Raw genomic sequence first — 17,366 nt, forward strand, 5'->3', positions numbered from 1 at the left:
TGTGAGAGTTGGACTGTGAAGAAAGCTGAGCACTGAAGAATTGATTCTTTTGAACTGTGGTGTTGGAGAGGACTCTTGAGAGTCCCTTGGACTGCAAGGACATCCAACCAGTCCATCGTAAAGGAGATCAGTCCCGGGTGTTCATTGGAGGGACTGATGTTGAAGCTGAAACCAATACTTTGACCACCTGATGCGGAGAGCTGACTCATTTGAAAAGACCCTGATCCTGGGAAAGATTGAGGGCAGGAGAAGGGGATGAAAGAGGATGAGATGGTTGGATGGCATCACTGACACAGTAGACATGAGTTTGAGTAGGCTCTGGGAGTTGGTGATGGACAGGGAGGCCTGGCATGCTGCAGTCCATGGGTCACAAACAGTCAGACACAACAGAGCGACTGAACTGAACTATCTTAGATCTGGATCATGGAATATGAATGAAAGTGATGTGTGATATTTATAGCATGAAAAATAAAAATGTCCCATAAAATCAGTCCATGTTTTATATCCTCACTCCATCTCTCTGTGTATCTGTGTCTCTCTTTTTCTCTCTCAATTCACTCTGGGGAAAGTTAGCTGCCTGCACTGAGGGCTGTGAAACAACCTGCTGGAGAGGGCCATGTGGTGAGGAAAGTCCATGTGATCCAATTCTCTTGGAAATAGATCCTTAGTCTTAGTCAAGCACTGAATCTCTGGCTGATACTTTGAAGTCTTTGACTTGAACTTTATGAAAAACCAAGAGTCAGACCACTTGGCTAGGTCATTATTAACCCAAAGAAGCTGTTGGATGATAAATCTGGGGGTTTCTTTTAAGCTGCTAAATGTTGGAATACTTTGTTATACTGCAGTGGATATATTATTTTTAGTTTTCTGATACCCTGCTCTGGTAACAAAACCAAATAAATACTTTTAGTAGCAATCTCTAAGTACAGACATTTTTATCATGCTAAACCTTAATCCAGTCTACTCTCCAACCAATAATGATGAAGAAGCTGAAGTTGAATGGTTCTATGAAGGCCTACAAGACCTTCTAGAACTAACACCAAAAAAGATGTCCTTCTTATTATAGAGGACTAGTATGCAAAAGTAGGAAGTCAAGAGTACAGGCAAATATGGGCTTGGAGTAGAGAATGAAGCAGGGCAAAGGCTAAACAGTTTTGCCAAGAGAACTCACTGGTCATAGCAGACACCCTCTTCCAAAAACACAAGAGAAGACTCTATACATGGACATCACCAGAAGGTCAATACTGAAATCAGATTGATTATATTCTTTGCAGAAAAAGATGGAGAAGCTCTATACAGTCAGCAAAAACAAGACCAGGAGCTGACTGTGGCTCAGATTACGAACTCCTTATTCCCAAATTCATATATACATTGAAGAAAGTAGGGAAAACCACCAGACAGTTCATGTATGACCTAAATCAAATCCCTGATGATTATACAGTGGAAGTGAGAAATAGATTTAAGTGACTAGATCTGATAGAGTGCCTGATGAACTATGGACGGAGGTTCACTACATTGTATAGGAGACAGGGATCAAGACCATTCTCATGGAAAAGAATTGCAAAAAAGCAAAATGGCTTTCTGGGGAAGCCTTACAAATAGCTGTGAAAAGAAGAGAAGTGAAAAACAAAGGAGAAAAGGAAAGATATACCCATTTTAGCAGAGTTCCAAAGGATAGTAAGGAGAAATAAGAAAACATTCCTCAGTGATCAATGCAGAACAATAGAGGAAAAAATAGAATGGGAAAGATGAGCGATCTATTCAAGAAAATTAGAGATACCAAGGGAATTTCTCATGCAAAGATGGGCAGAATAAAGGACAGAAATGGTATGGACCTAACAGAAGCAGAAGATATTAAAAAGAGGTGGAAACAATACACAGAAGAGCTATACAAAAAATATATTTATGACCCAGATAATCACGATGGTGTGATCACTCACCTAGAGCCAGACATCCTGGAATGTGAAGTCAAATGGGCCTTAAGAAGCATCACTATGAACAAAGCTAGTAGATGTGATGGAATTCTAGTTGAGCTATTTCAAATCTTAAAGGATGATACTGTGAAAGTGCTGCACTCAGTATGCCAGCAAATTTGGAAAACTCAGCAGTGGCCACAGGACGGGAAAAGGTCAGTTTGCATTCCATTCCCAAAGAAACGCAATGGCAAATAATGCTCAAACTACCGCACATTTGCATTCATCTCACATGCTACCAAGGAAATGCTCAAAATTCTCCAAGCCAGGCTTCAACAGTATGTGTACTATGAACTTCCAGATGTTCAAGCTGGATTTACCTAAGGCCAAGGAACCAGAGATCAAATTGCCAACATTCTTTGGATCATCAAAGCAAGAGAGTTCCAGAAAAGCATCTACTTCTGCTTTATTGACTACGCCAAAGCCTTTGACTGTGTGGACCACAACAAACTGTGGAAAATTCTTAAAGAGATGGGAATACCAGACCAACTCATCTGCCTCCTGAAAAATCTGTATGCAGGTCAAGAAGCAACAGTGAGAACTGGACATCAATCAACAGACAGGATCCAAATTGGGAAAGAAGTATGTCCAAGCTATATATTGTCACCCTCCTTATTTAACTTATATGCAGCATACATCATGAGAAATGCTGGACTAGATGAAGCACAAGCTGGAATCAAGATTGTTGGGAGAAATAGCAATAACTTTAGATATGCAGATGACATCACCCTTAAGGCAGAAAGCAAAGAAGAACTAAAGAGCCTCCTGATGAAAGTGAAAGAGGAAAGTGAAAAAGTTGGCTTAAAGCTCAACATTCAGAAAACTAAGATTATGGTATCTGGTCCCATCACTTCATGGCAAATAGATGGGTAAACAGTGGAAACAGTGACAGATATTATTTTGGGGTTCTCCAAAATTACTGCAGATGGTGACTCCAGACACGAAATTAAAAGACACTTGTTCCTTGGAAGAAAAGCTATGACCAACTTAGACAACATATTAAAAAGCAGAGACCTTACTTTGCCAACCAAGGTCGATCTAGTCAAGGCTATGGTTTTTCCAGTAGTCATGTATGGATGTGAGAGTTGGACTATAAAGAAAGCTGAGCACCAAAGAATTAATGCTTTTGAACTGTGGTGTTCGAGAAGACTCTTGAGAGTCCCTTGGACTGCAAGAAGATCTAACCAGTCCATGCTAAAGGAGATCAGTCCTGAGTGTTCATTGGAAGGACTGATGCTGAAGCTGAAACTCCAATACTTTGGCCAACTGATGTGAAGAACTGACTCATTTGAAAAGACCCTGATGCTAGGAAAGATTGAAGGCGGGAGGAGAAGGGGATGACAGAGGATGAGATGGTTGGATGGCATCACCGACTCAATGGACATGAGTTTGAGTAAACTCCAGGAGCTGGTGATGGACTGGGAGGACTGGTGTGCTGCAGTTAGTGGGGTCACAAGAGTCGAAAACTTGGATTTGGTTTTCAGACTGTCTGCCCTCTGATGGAGAAGGATAAGAGGCTTAAGGAAATTTCCTGATGGGAGAAACTGACTGAGGGGGAAACTGTGTTTGTTCTGATGTGCGGGGCCATGCACAATAAACATTTAATCCAATTTTATGTGAAAGGGGGAGGCTGTGTTCCTTCCCTGTTAATTTACCTGAGGCCAAACTATGGTAAATGTAATGAAGATAATGTTGACCTCCTTCAAATGGTCCCATGCAGGCACTGCTACACTCAGTGCCCTGGACCCTGCAGCAGGCCATGGCTGACCCATGCCTCCACCAGAGACTCCTGAACACACACAGGCAAGTCTGGGTCAGTCTTTTGGGGGTCACTGCTCCTTTCTCCTGGATCCCAGTGTGCTGAAATTTTGTTTGTGCCCTCCCAGAGTCTGTTCCCCCAGTCCAGTGTAAGTTCTCTTAGGTCTATGGTGGGTTAATAGTGATCTCCTCCAAGAGGTTTATGCCATACCCAGCTTTACTGCACCTACAGCCCCTGGCCCACAGCAGTCCACTGCTGACCTGTACCTCCTCAGGAGACATTCACACACAATTCTGTCTCAGTCTCTGTGTGATCTCTGGGTCCTGGTGTGCACAACATATGTTTGAGCCTTCTGAGCATCTCTGGTGGGTTATGGGGTTTGATTCTAAAAGAGATTTTGCCCCTCCTACCATTTTGCTGGGGCTTCTCTGCCCTTGGGCATGGGGTATCTCCTTATAGCCGCTGCAGCACCACACAGCCACTGCTCTAGCATCATGCAGCCTTGGCTCCATGAATGTCAATGGATATGTATAATTTCTGAAGATCTTAGCAGTAAAGAATTTTTTAAAATATATGATTAGATAGTGTCTTACTGTTTGTTCTAAAATAATCCCAGCAATGAGTTCAAATTAATTGCCTAGTAGGACTTTAGAGGAAATACTCATACACAATATTTTTAAGCGCAAGGTAAAGGAAATAAAACCCCTGTTTTAATGAAGCTGTATCTTGTAGCTGCCATTGATTAAGTCTGCAACACAGAAAATGAAAGTGATTCTTCAAGGTCAAGATTACAATATACTGCTCCAAATACATGGATCCTGACAACTGAGTAGTTTAATCCATAAGATCTTAGGCTTCCTGGAGTAAAAGGTATGCTACATGGTATTCAGTTGATCTTCAAATAATAGCATGTCTATAATTCATACTTTAAATTAAACAGCTGAAAACAGAATTTTGAATTTATGGCACTTTTACTTTCATTGAATATCAATGATGTTACTATTTTCTTTGGGTCCATAAAGTCCCTGTCATCATAGAATATTTAATGAGGTGGGAAAAAAGGGAACTTCCCTGGAATGCTTATAAGGTTTTCAATCTTACTGAACTTTGAAAAATCATTTGATTTTAGGGATCATAGACTACTTGCATGGACTAAAATTATGTTGACCACAAGACTGCTAAGATATTTTAAAAAGTCACTTGTGTGGAGGTGGGGTTGTTCAGTTCAGTTCAGTTCAGTTCAGTCGCTCAGTCATGTCTGACTCTTTGTGACCCCATGAACTGCAGCACTCCAGGCCTCCCTCTCCATCATCAACTCCCAGAGCCCACCCAAACCCATGTCCATTGAGTCGGTGATGCCATCCAACCATCTCATCCTCTGTCATCCCCTTCTCCTCCTGCCCCTAATCCCTCCCAGCATCAGGGTCTTTTCAAATGAGTCAGTTCTTTGCATCAGGTGGCCAAAGTATTGGAGTTTCAGCTTTAATATCAGACCTTCCAATGAACACCCAGGACTGATCTCCTTTAGGATGGACTGTTTGGATCTCTTTGCAGTCCAAGGGACTCTCAAGAGTCTTTTCCAACACCACAGTTCAAAAGCATCAATTCTTTGACACTCATCTTTCTTTATAGTTCAACTCTCATATCCATACATGACTAGATGGACCTTTGTCGACAAAGTAATGTCTCTGCTTTTCAATATGCTGTCTAGGCTGGTTATAACTTTCCTTCCAAGGAGCAAGTGTCTTTTAATTTCATGGCTGCAATCACCATCTGCAGTGATTTTGGAGCCCAAAAAAATAAAGTCTGACACTGTTTCCACTGTTTCCCCATCTATTTGCCATGAAGTGATGGGACCGGATGCCATGATCTTCGTTTTCTGAATGTTGAGCTTTAAAGCCAACTTTTTCACTCTCCTCTTTTGCTTTCATCAAGAGGCTCTTTAGTTCTTCTTAGCTTTCTGCCATAAGGGTGGGGTCATCTGCATATCTGAGGTTATTGATATTTCTCCTGGTAATCTTCATTGCAGCTTGTGCTTCCTCCAGCCCAGAGTTTCTCATGATGTATTCTGCAGATAAGTTAAATAAATATACAGCCTTGACGTACTCCTCTTCCTATCTGGAACCAGTCTGTTGTTCCATGCCCAGTTGTAACTGTTGCTTCCTGACCTTCATATAGGTTTTTCAAGAGGCAAGTCAGGTGGTCTGGTATTCCTATCTCTTTCAGAATTTCCCACAGTTCATTGTGATCCACACAGTCAAAGGCTTTGGCATAATCAATAGAGCATAAATAGATGGGTTTTTTTGGAACTCTGTTGCTTTTTTTGATGATCCAGTGGATGTTGGCAATTTGAACTCTGGTGGGGTGGTAGACTAAGGATATTTTATCTAGAGAATGTGCATTACATTACCAACTAGAAAAAAATGTCAGTAGATAATACGTATATGTAAACACATTTTTAAACATGGGTTTGTTAATTAGGACTATAGAGATCAGTAGTCTAATGGAAGAATCAGTTGAAGTAACTAAATCTCTTACCTGTAGGAGGAAGGAATTAGGATAGAAATATATGGGTACAAATAATTTTTTGTTTGTTTTTCTTGTCTTGAATTTTTGTTTGGACATATAGTTCTATTTCATGTTATATAATATGGAAACATAGTATTTAACTACAAATAAAAATATTACTCTAGACTTCTAGCAGTATCTGATAAATATCAATAATAGGCAGTCAATAAATGTTGGTTCTTTTTTGTGAGTCTCAACTTAAATATCCCAAGAGCATATAGATGATTTTTATAGTTTAGGATGCAAATATATTATTTTCTTCCTCTTCATGGTTACTTTTCCATCTTTAATGGTTTGGTGGTTTAGTCACTAAGTCGTGTCTGACTCTTGTGATCCATGGACTGTAGCCTGCCAGGCTCCTCTGTGGAATTCTCCAGGCAAGAATACTGGAGTGGGTTGCCATTTCCTTGTTGGGGATCTTCCCGACACAGGGATTGAATCTGGGTCTCCTGCATTGCAGGCAGTTGATTTACCAAGTGAGCTGTGAGGGCAACTGACATATTGATGTCAAAAGAAAGAGCAAGTGGCAATCTAAAATGATTATATTTAGAATTGGGTATGATTTTTCAGAAAAGGTTGCTGGTAAGCTTCTTAAACAAGTACTTTGAAAAGATATTATATGGTGAAGCAAAAGGTGATAAGTATAGAGATAGCTACCAGAGGTCTCAGAAGCAGGAATCAATATGAGGTGTGGGGTCAGTTGCAAACTGATTTTTATGACTTAATTATGGAAATACTTTAAACAGATAACATAAAATTATATTTTTAAGCTTATACAAAATACTATTTTGTTGATATGTTCACTTTGTTTTTGTTAGGGAATTTAAGAAGCTTCTGCATGTTTCTGAGGAAAAGGTTAAAAAAATAAAATTCAAATTTGAAGAATATGATTGCTGAATGAACATACATGATAGTTTGAAAGAGAGGCCAAACAACTACTTTATGTTCTGGACTTTCTCATGTAATAGTAACTATATATCTTAGTTTTGCTTCTTTTTTTTAATTTTTCTTTTACTTTATTCATTAAACAAAATTTCATCTCTGTTTAAAGGAAAATTACCTCCTACACTCTTTAAAATGAGATACCATGCACAAATTTATCTAGTTGCTGATTTCCTTACACTGATTTGAGTTTGCTGGGAAGGCTAAGAGTGGATGATTCACTAATTTCAGAGGAATAAATGTTCAATTTGCACTTGATCTACCCCAAACATCAAGAACACTAATTAGATAACATTAGAGAAACTTAGTTTAAGTCCTATCTCTGAAATACTCAGCTGTTTCAGAGGAGTATTATATAAATCAAATAATGCATTTATATATTTCCTGATTCTAAAGAAGATTAATCAGTTGATAAGCATGCATACAGTAAAATGAAAAAAAAAACAGATAAAAATTGCCACCAAATATATGGGTTAGGATATGGCAGAAAGATATGTAGACCACTGTCCTACTAAGTTATTAAAGTTGAACTTCATGAATGGCTTGAGTTTCTAGGACCCCTAAATTAAATTAGAATCATAGTAAGGTGGTGCTAGTGGTAAATAATCCACCTGCCAAAGACATAACAGATGTGCATTAAATCCTTGTATCGGCAAGATCCGCTGGAGCAGGAAATGGCACTCCACTCTAGTATTATTGCCTGGAAAATTCCATGGGAAGAGATCTGGTGGACTATGTCCACAGGGTTGCAAAGAGTCAGATATGACTGAGCGAATGAGCACTACTACTATAGTTAGTAATAGCTCTCAATATTGTTAGTTAGAAGAAATTATAATTTCTTACATGAAACCACATCTTTTTTCTGGAGCTTATGTTTGAAAACTTCTCTTAATGGTGTTCGTGCAAAAAACAGAGCAAAAGTAATAACAATAAAAATAACTAAAATTAACTGGTTCTTAGTATATGTAAAATACCATATTAACCATGTAACAGAAATCATACTACTTAACTATTAATTTAGTTACATAATTTCTATTTTATAAAGAGGAATAAAAGAGCAAATTTTAAAACTGCATCCAAAATCACACAGCTAAAGGTAGCTGAAAAGTGATTTTACACTTTCTTTTAGTAAATGACATACTCAGTTGCAACCCTATGAATGGAAGATTAAGGTACTAAGGGATGGAGTATTATGTGGGGCAAATAAAGAAAGTATAGGGATTATAAAGGAAGGGGGACCTAAGAAGTTTATTTGGTTTGGTAATTGCCTTATGAAACGTCATTTTTCTTTCTACAATGTAGCTGTTTCAATTAATGAGAATGTCTTCTGCTTTCACTGCAGGCTTTTGAATATAAGCTGAACCAGCATACAGCCCATAGAATGTACACACTGAAATTAGCATTTCAGTGCTTTAAATATTAAGGGGAAACTTTCCTTATAGTGTACCCTCTACTTTTTATCCTTTTATAGTCAGTATAATAAAATCTAGGGTGCTAAGACCATGGTGTATGAGTCTTCAGAAAAGGAGGCATCAAGTAAGGAACTCAGTCTTCTGAAAGTCTAAGGACTAGTCTAAAGGTTTCAAAGGAATCATTTTCTTTCATCTGTGACCCAGCTGAATTCAAGAGATGAGCACCAGATAAGAGTTTAGACCCAGGATTTTGTCATCAACAAAGGGTATTAACTGGCATCAAATGGAATTTGTGGTGGGGAATCTAGAATTGTGGTTGTACAGTTGAAATAGTAAGATTTCATTATTTTGCCATCTGGCCTTTCTTTCTTTGCATATAGTGAAGTACCAGGCATGTGCTTACTCTTCAAAATACCTTGACAAACATGAATAAATAAGTAAAATAGAGTGTCTACTGAGAACCTTATAGGAGAAAAGACAAACAAAAACTTGTGTTCGAACAAAGTTAATTTTCTCTTGGAGTCCTAATTTGATTATTATTTGAGAGACTCAATGGTTTGGCTAGTCTCTATGGATTACTTCTTGAAGGGTTTTAACATCAAATAGATCTGTCATTTTTTTAGTGATTATTCTTCACCATTTTCCATTCTAACTTTGATGTTATCCTTGTTATACTGTTTTCAAATTAAAGAATATTAGATTGAGTGGACCAAAATATGTTCAGGGGGGAAAAACTGCTCTGCATTTGATACGATTTAGATTTGTTAGAAGTTTGAAAATCAATTACAACTTTCTAAAATTCATAAGCATCAGAGTCTCTGTGGATATTTGATGACAAAATTGATTTAATTTTAGAAGGCTAGACATATTCTTACCTCATTGAAATGCAATGATTTTATTAACAAGCATAGTTTATTCTAGAGGACTATTAGTGTGTCAAGGAAATTTAAAAAAAATAAAATTACGTTAGAAACTTTTTTTGTATGTCAAAATGGACTATTGTTATTTCCTATCACATGTTGATTATCCAGAATTCTTAATATAGCCAGTTGTTTATTACAAATATTTGATTTGAAGACAAATCCTTCCTCTGATTATCTACTGCCATTTATAGTCAATTGCTGCCAAAAATGTCACCTTCTATCAAAATCTGTTTTTGAGGACATCTAACCAGAACTTGTTGCTCTTGGAAGCTTTTTCAAATCTACCACAGTAACTAACCTGCTTTGGGTACAGGTATACAGATTTAATTATCTACTTAATTATTTAAGATTTCTAAATTTCTAAATTATTTAATTTTCTAAATTAAGATTTAGAAAACTTAATAAAGCCCATAAATCAGATTCAGGATGACTTGTATGAAGATTACACAGTATGTAAAATAATTTACATGTGGAATACTGAGAATTTAAACAACAGTTTTGACATAATTTTTATAAGAAATGTTTTGGGTTACAGACAACTTACTCAAATATGAAAATTTGAAAAACATTCTATTAATCATTGCTACTGTGTCTTCAAACTTCTGTAGAAATTTACTGGGGGCGAGTCTTAAAATACACTTATGGTAGTACTACAATTAACTGTGAATTTTAATCTTGAACCACTTAATTGCTCTAGATATTTTGAAAAATTACACTAAGCTGAATCAGGGTTAAATTAAAGAGCTTGGTAGATAAATTATCCTTTTAATATGATGTTTTATATATTTTTTTCACTTCGGGATGTACTTAATACACATCTAAATACAGCAGTCAATGGATTATTCATCTCAGCATGGCAATTTGGGCATAGATACTAACAAAGTAACACAGATATATGATGTGATACAAACACTCTAACACTCTAACAAGAAAGAACACAAAGAGTATAGGACTAAAACTAAAAGCAATTATTTGGATCGTGAAAGGCACAAAATAGGAAAAAAAAAAAAAACTGTCTCAGAGGAAGAAAATAATTACATTTTATTCTTCTCCTTCACAAAGACTATAGAAAGATTATTCAAGTAATGTAATAAACAGACCAACAACCAAGAATGCACTCAAGATAGCTAAATGATAGTCTTCAAGTCACATAGAAGACACATCCAAAATAGTAGGTAAGACGCCAAGAAGCACTGTAGCAGGTGTCAGAACCAAACACTTTACATCAAGCCACAGCTGGAAATGCCTGTCATGGTTAATTTTATGTTAATTTGACTGACCTCAGGTATGACTGGGCTTTTCTGGTGGCTCAGCTGGTAAAGAATCTGCCTGCAATGTGGGAGACCTGGGTTTGATCCCTGGGTTGGGGAAATCCCCCGGAGAAGAGAACAGCTATACCTGCTCCAGTATTCTGGCCTGGAGAATTCCATGGACTGTATAGTCCATGGGGTTGCAAAGAGTTGGACATGACTGAGCAACTTTCACTTTTCAAGGTATGACTAGGTAGCCAGTAGAATATTATATCTGTGTATGTCTGTGAGTCTGTTTCTGGAAGACACTAGCATTTTATTTAGTAGACATAGTGAAGAGAGGAGGCCCCACCAATGTGGATAAGCAATCATCCAATCTGTTGGGGATCTGAATGGAAAATAGGGTGAAGAAGGGGTGATTTCTTGTTCTCTTTTTAAACTGGGAAGTCCATTTTCTCTTGTACTTGGATGTCACCAGAGTTCTTGGGTTTCAACATTTGATCAGAAACAGGGAGTTAAGACAATTATTTCCACTGTTCTTAGGCCACTAGAATCAGACTGAATTACAATGAATTCTCAGCTTACAGGTATCATACTGTTATACTTCTCTGACCTCCATTACTGTGCAAGCTACATCCTATGAAAGAATCCTGACTAATATAATGTCTAAGCTTATGATTAATAAAGAACATTTAAACATTGAGGATTTTGGTATTGTTGGAAAGTTTTTGCTTCCATATCTCTAATTTGATATGGAAACAAAATACCTTGATATACAATATCCTTAATTTTGCAAATTTAATATTACCTGTTTTGATTTCACACTGTATTACGAAGTGATAATAATCAAAGCAGTATGTTACTCTATGAAACAAAACAGAGTTTAGCAGTAAATCTACAAATTTGTGGTCAACTTCTCTGACAAGCATGCCAAGAACACACACAGATAGTATCTTCCAATAAATGGTGTTGGAAAACTGGAAAGCCACGTGCAAAGAATGAAACTGGACCCTTATATCACTCCGAAATATTAACACAGATTGGATTAAATACTGAAATGTAAGTATTTACGCTTCCTCTCATTACTGTAGTTTTCTCTCCTTGCTTTTTCTTTTATTCTTACATATAGAATAATTTGATATTGGACATATTTGGGTAATTAGTATATATTTTTTGTAAGATAACTAGCAGAATATATCTTACAAAGTAGGGAATCTATTGTAATATATTAAGATGTCTTTTTGTATTTGTATTCTTAACACCTAAAAAAGGGAAACAATATGCAGTATAAACATAACTAGGCATCCAATCTTTGTACCTTAAGTATTCTTTATAATAACAATTGCTGTTAATGAATTAAGTTTCTTTTTAAGCCTATGTGCAAGGAAATATAGCTGTTCTCTTTAAACAGGCAAAGCTTGAAACAACCCAGATAATGTAGACTATGATAGGATGAATTGAGTTGATTTCCTATCCACTTTGCTCATCTAATGCTCTACAGTTAGAGCCTTTCTTTCAATATTCTACATGTCATGCTTTAAATTAAAAAAAAAAAAGATTAATTCATAGTTTGTGCTTTGAGGCTATGTTTTTAGAAGTATGTTAAATATATGACTGTGGTATAGTAAGGATAAAGTTAATTGCATTATTGAAATTTCTAATGCATCTATCACGAAATTCGAAAAGTGCTGTTTGCTTGCTCTTTGTTTCAAGGTAGTATTAAAAAAAAAAACCCTTGCTTCAGATTGAAATAAAGTATTAGCTTTTATCTTTTCCCCAAATAATTCTTTGTTATTATCTTGTTTGGCAAAAATAAATGTGCAATATTTCATGAAATCAAGTTGGGCCGGATGATTGTGCTAGTGCAGGGTGTCTAGAGGATTTAGCATATGTCACCCCATATGTCCTTTATGTGTTTTTCATTCTAAGCACACTGGGATGAATCATATCCCTTGAAGAGTGTGATATAATTCCTGTTACTCCTGAAGCCTGTGTGGATTTGGCAGTGTGGATTTGGCTGGTGGGAATGGGAGAATTGCTGATTTTTTGTGAGCAACGTCTAAAGTTAACTCAGTTTTCAAATCATGATTACTTTGTTTTTCTTTCCTTTTACTTACTTTCTAGCAAACACATAATATACTTGTTATAATAACACTGTAATATATTTCATTATATGTGAAAGTAAATTCTAGCTTAAAAAATGTATTCAAATCATTTTCATTATTTAAAATTAACATTCAATTCCACTCTATTTTCTGCTATAAATAAATGCCTAAAGGCTAACAATTAGACAAGAATAAATTTGCTGATAATTAGTCATAAAAATTACCTAAGCATTTATATTTCCATGTACATACGAATAGAGTGTAACATTATCTAAATATAAATATTTCTCTAGACAGTGGCTTGTAATCTCTGTGATTATCTATAATAACACATTTTAATATGTTTTGTTCAAAGACCAAAGTTATTTTATAATATGAAAGCAATTAAGCACAGTTCACTTCTTCATCTTTAAATAAGCGTTAAATCCTAGAAACAAAGGTTGTCAATTAAGGTCAGAACCTTCCTTCACACCAGATACTCAGGTGTAAGTGCTGTATGTGGACTACTGATTGTCTTTTTGCACTGTTTCTGGATGTCATGCCTTGTATACCCTGAGTCTTTGACTCACATACAGTTCAAGAATGAATTGAATCTTCTATCTTTACTTCTCCATATTGTGGACACTTCTCATCCCTGAAAGAATTATTCTAAAAGACTAAACTATTGAAGGGAGAGAGGGGAGAAAAAAGGAAGGAAGGAAGAAAGGAAGGAAGAAAAAGGAAGGAAAATGGAAGGGGAAAGAAAGTGACACTGAACAAGTTAATAAATTTAATAGATTCTACTTTAAATTGATACAATAAAACTTAAAATGGAAAAGTGGAAAAAAAGAAAAATATTTATTAAGCCTTTCTCCTTTCTTTGTCTTTTCTTGCACTCTCCTTCAGCTTTTCAATATACAATTTATCAATGGAAAACACTTTTAAAATGTCCTTGTCATCAAGATAGTCTCCCCAGCACTGTTTAGATGTAACTTTGCAAAGAGAGAGAAAAACCCATTAGGTTCATTCTGTTTATACTCTATGAAAAGTCATAATAATATAAGAGCTTATTTGTGTATATGACAATTGGTTTATAAATGTGAAGGATGAACACGCAGTTTTTGAGGTGGGTATTTGTTGAAATGGAACATCTGACCTACATAAAAATAAACTGGGTTGTGAGTCATTTAGTCAATTACTAAAGAAACCCTCATTTAGTAATTTTACATAAGATTATGCCTAAATACAAATTAAAACAATCAAAATGTATATTGAGTAGCTGAGCTACATATTTTATTTATTTATTCAATTCTTTTTTACCTTTGTAGGCAAAGACTCCTTCCTCTTACAGCCAAAATTCAAAAGTAACATGGAGCCAGAAAAGGTAGTAGAGATGGCCATGAGAGAATATGAAAAGAAGGGGGAACATGAGGAGTAAAGTGAGATGAGGAGAGGTTAGTTGATGTTAATGATTGTTCCAGAAGAAAAATCATAGAGGAAAGACTTTGGGACATAACCAAAGCAGCCAAGAGTATCAGGTATCTCTTGTCTTTTTTTTTTTTTAAATCAGATTGCACTTTTCTCTCTGTCCTGTGCTGCACTTGAAACATCCTTATTTTTGACAATTGACTTTAGTTATCTTTTTTAATTAGTAATACAAAAAAGCTTCCCAACACATGATTTGCCATCTCCTTTTACTCCTAACATCCTCCTTGAATGTATACTACCTCACATCAGACCATTCTGTTTTCAAACAAGGTGCATTTATTATGCACGTACTTTGAGTCTGTACCTCCTTTCCTTAACTTAGTTGCTAACATGTAAACAGATTAAAATGTAGTACTTCTGTGTTCTAAACAATATGGTATATGAATAAACTAGCAATTCATATACAACTTTAAAGATTAATCCTCATTTAGGTGCATATAATAGTTATGGTTATAACAAATTATTTAAATTAAGGAATTCCTTAAAGTATTCTTTAAACAAGTGAAAATCATAAAAAAATAAAAATGAAGTTCTTGTGCATATATTAAGATGAGTCTTATTAAGGAATATGATCAAATTACATGTCATGACAGTATTTGATTTACATTCTATTGTTGTAAAGATCTCTCTTGATCCTCTGTTGACTTTATTAATTGCTTCTGTGAAACGTAAGTGGGTGTATAATAGGTTATTATATTGCAAGGTCTTTTTCAAAGTGGTTTTGTACTTGTTCCTCTCAATTCATCTTGAATTTTTGTTTATTATTTTGGAGTTTAATGTGTATTTCTCTCTGATTAGATTGGAATGTGTTTGGTGTTTAAACTGTTCTAGATGATAATTGGCCTTAGCAAGACAGAATCTAAAAATAAAATCAGAAAATCAAATAAAGCTCTAGCTCATTATTTAAAGGGAAAAAAAGCACTTAGTTTTTAAAGGAGAAGTAGTTCAAGATAATGTCATTCTTTGTGTTCTATCCTTTTATGAACTGCAGTTTAAATATTATTTAATAGGATGTATCACTAGAGATATTTATTCACAACATGGTTTTCCTCTAAATTCTTTTCATTTAGGGACAGTTCCAGTGTTTGTGTATTCTGCTTTGTTGGATTTACTATGTTTCCCCTTTGCTTTCTCATCTGGTAGTCAGTCTAATATTTAAGATTGAATAGGTTTTGTATTGCAGGAAATCATAGAGTGCTGAATGCTAAAAGATGAGTGAAAATTGTTCATTTTCTTCAAGTTACTGATGGTTCAATGTCAGATATATAGTCAATGACTATAAAAATGTCATAAAAATTGTGGCAGAGGCTCATAATAGCCTGCATAATAGAACAGACTTGTAGCATAAGGCTTACCTGGGGATATCCTTCAAGTTATAAGTTCTAGTGTAACACAGCTACCACACACTCTCTATAAAATGCATTTCATTAGAACCTTAAATTTTTCCTTTGCTTGATCTTTCATTTTTTCTTAATAGTGCAATACACTTCCATTTATTAATTTAACATTCATGGTCTTAAATATTCGTTATTTGCCCTTCACTGAATGAATCGTGATGTCCCTATGCTTTTATTCTTAGACTGTAAGAGAATTTACAGAGGGAAAGGTAAAAAAAGAAAAATGGATTGACGGTGGGGGATGTCAGTCCATAGAGTGACAGGAATGTGCCAGATCCATTCAGAACATAATCACAGAAATATTAACATGAAATATCAGCTTTCTAAGCTAATTTCTCTGTTGTCTCACTTTGAACTGAATTTTCAAGGATAGGTAAGACCTAGAATATGTTTAAATTTTTTCACTCTTGAGGTTTATGATGCATTTCTAATTAATTCATGTTTTGAAAAACATTTACATCTAATTCTCATAAATTAAGAAGCTGACTTATAATTTTACATCTGGTATAACACACTTGTAGGAGTGGGCATTACCCTGCCAAAATGTCAATTAGGCCAAGGTACACCAAGCCTTTGATGCTGGGAAAGATTTAGGGCAGAAGGAGAAGAGGGTGACAGAGATGGCATCATTGACTCAAGGGACATGAGTTTCAGCAAATTCCAGGAGATGGGGAAGGACAGGGAAGCCTGACATGCTGCAGTCTATGGGATCACAAACAGACACCAAAAAGCATCTGAACAACAACAACACCTAGCCTTTACTATACAATGTACAGCTATTAATTTATGTAATAAAATCATATTTACTGTGGTTTTATATGAGCCAGTTAGTCTACTTTATAACTAAAACAAAAAATAGAGGTAGCTTCTAAACTACGTTTTAGAGGTCAGACCACTCAACAAAGTATGTAAATGAGGAGCATTTTGAACAGAAATAATAGCATGCAAAATGTTATAAAAAGTAGAAAATTACAAACAAAATTCAGAGAACATCAATATTTCTGTATATCAAAAACTGCAGAATGAAGTGATATAAAAATTTTAAAAAAAGGTATAATTAGTTGAGATTTACATTAGTTACTATTTTAAATACTATAACATATTCATCCATTCATTTATCAAATATGTACTGAGTATTTATTCCATGCCAAACATGTTTTTAGCATGCTTAAACTCAAAGTATAAAGTTAAGAGATACCTGGAGTATTGGGCAAATTTGGCCCAAAGCAGAAAAAAGGGTAACAGTTTTATCAAGAGAATGCACTGGTCTATACATCAGTGTCTCTTTTGCTGTCTCGTATACGGGGTTATCGTTACCATCTTTCTAAATTCCATATATATGCGTTAGTATACTGTATAGAACAGTCTTATGGACTCTGTGGGAGAGGGAGAGGGTGGGAAGATTTGGGAGAATGGCATTGAAACATGTGAAATGTCATGTATGAAACGAGATGCCAGTCCAGGTTCAGTGCACGATGCTGGATGTTTGGGGCTGGTGCGCTGGGACGGCCCAGGGGGATGGTATGGGGAGGGGGGAGGGAGGAGGGTTCAGGATGGGGACTAAAGAAAA

This window comes from Bison bison, unplaced genomic scaffold (genome assembly GCF_000754665.1).
Source record: "Bison bison bison isolate TAMUID 2011002044 unplaced genomic scaffold, Bison_UMD1.0 scf7180017864136, whole genome shotgun sequence".
Taxonomy (NCBI): domain Eukaryota; kingdom Metazoa; phylum Chordata; class Mammalia; order Artiodactyla; family Bovidae; genus Bison; species Bison bison.